The sequence below is a fragment of the Xenopus tropicalis genome, chromosome 4 (genome assembly GCF_000004195.4).
Source record: "Xenopus tropicalis strain Nigerian chromosome 4, UCB_Xtro_10.0, whole genome shotgun sequence".
Taxonomy (NCBI): Eukaryota; Metazoa; Chordata; class Amphibia; order Anura; family Pipidae; genus Xenopus; species Xenopus tropicalis.
The window spans coordinates 19,547,870-19,549,967 of NC_030680.2; the positions used below are offsets into that span (position 1 = coordinate 19,547,870).

The 2,098-nt window shown below is 45.4% G+C and overlaps 1 long non-coding RNA gene across 1 annotated transcript; it reads left to right on the plus strand.

Annotated features, from left to right (window-relative positions):
• The first annotated feature begins 248 nt into the window (after window positions 1-248).
• On the plus strand, window positions 249-1,194 carry LOC116410305. The gene is made up of 3 exons (XR_004222264.1): window positions 249-410; window positions 891-952; window positions 1,069-1,194. It is a non-coding gene; the product is annotated as an uncharacterized LOC116410305 (long non-coding RNA).
• The last annotated feature ends 904 nt before the right edge of the window (window positions 1,195-2,098 follow it).

Below are 2,098 nucleotides of genomic sequence, written 5' to 3' on the forward strand. Positions count from 1 at the left end.
AGACAATAGCACAAATCAGAATTAATGCCTAAAATAAGGATCCATTGTGTTATGGGTGCAGGGGAACTTATCAGAGCAAGGCGGGTTATGAGAAGCCCCCATTGAGCAGGAAACATATTCAGTAGCGCAGTACCACTGGGAATGATACAGAAAGGGAACCCCAGTATTGCTATGAATGGCACAGAGGGTCCGACTCAAAAGAGCTTACAGTCTCTTCTATCTCTCTCCCCATAAAGTGAAATATCCGAGCGATTTGAGCGATTTGAGCGATTTTCAGAGACTCCCAGCGACACAGCAGCAGATAAAGAAGACGACGTAGAAAAGTCTTTTTAAAGACTAAAACATCCATCAAGAGCAGAAGAACAAGAAGAAGAAGAAGAAGAACCTGCCGGCCCCTTGTGGGTCATCTGGTAAGGAACCTGTATTTTACCCTCTGGAATATGTATTATATAGTAGATAAGGTTGAAAAAAAGATACACATCCATGAAGTTTAACCTTTTTGCCTAAATAAAACCTGTATAACTGCTGGCTGATCCAGAGGAGGGTGGGGGCCCTGACAGGAATAATGGTCCGATTTCTGCACCAAATCAAATGGGAAGAAATTGCTTGGAAATGGGCAGGATCTGGGGGGGGCAAGGGCTTGTGTTAGTGTAATGGAACTGGGCCTGGGTAGGGCGGGGGTACAAGCATGCTATATACATAAGCTTTTGTTTTTAATTGGAACCCCAGTTTCTGGTTGAAAAGGCTTATTATTAAAAAAGGAGTAAATGTGCTGCTGTTATTACAGTACCCCTATATCTGTTCTTTATTGTGTTTATTTGGGGTCTGTATTTTTATATTACATCTTTACATTAACTCTAACCTTCCCAAATCTCTCTTTTATATTACAGGGGCAGCAGAGATGGGCATGAGTGCCAGTAGCAGGCAGTACTATGAGTACCGCTATGGAAAGGTAAGCGCCCCTAGTGGTAATCAATACACATTGCTGTGCTATTTGGGCTAATTGTCACTCTCATTATTATCACTGGGATTAAACTTAATGTCTTCTTGTTTCCTGCATTTCTCTAGATCTCATTTTGGATCCCCCCTCATCTGGATGTCTTTGAGATCAGGGATTTTGAGGATCCACGCGCAGGCCCCTATTTGGAGGGCATTAGGGGCCAGATAACAGGTGACATCAAGATGGCCCTTTATGATCTGTGGATGGCAAGGGATTGCATCCAAATAACAAAATGGTGGCGATTCCTTCTCAAGGCCGAGTTCCGAGGGGACTATAAATATATTAAAGCCCACCTAAAAGGCCTCTATAAAGAACTAGAGGCTGTCAACAAGGCCATCCTGATGCGGGACAACGAGAGATATTAAGGTGCCGTATAAAATCTATGCTTCTCTCTCTTCTTTCTATGGCCCTTCAAACATATTGGAAAAGGCACCTACTGACAGCACCACTACCAACTTCCTGGGTACCAAGTACAGTTGCACCTCTGTCTAGGTACCCTCATTAGCAGTAGGTAAGAACAACCGAATTCTACCAGCTGTGCCTCCACTACTGCCCAACACATTCCACCAGTGGTGCTACCCCTTCCAGCCGCCACTATTCCACCTGCGGTGCCCCCTACTCAATCCATTATATGGTTTTATACATAACAGCACCCTTAAGCCACAAAGTCATTTGGATTCCTTTTCACTCCACCTCTCAGGCTGCAGAAGCCGGGGTCTGCAGGCTGCCTGGGGTCCAATGGAATGCTGTATTCACCTTGTGGCTTGATGGTTCTCTGTGTATACTGCCATATTGCTGTCTTCCCCTCTTTCTTCCACCAGCGGTGGCCCCCTGCTTACACTGCAGTTCCAACAGCAGTGCATCCCCCTTTATTCCTTTTCACTCCATCCCTCAGACTGCAGAAGCCGGGGTCTGCAGGCTGCCTGGGGTCCAATGGAATGGAAAGGAATGCACTATTCATCTAGCAGCTTAATGGCGGCCATTTGTATTCTGCCATATTCCCTGTTGTTTCCATCTCTCCCATTTCCTTGGTTAAATATGGCGCATTGATCCTGGGAGCAAATCCGATTGCCGTTGAGGAGTCAGGAAGGAATTTTT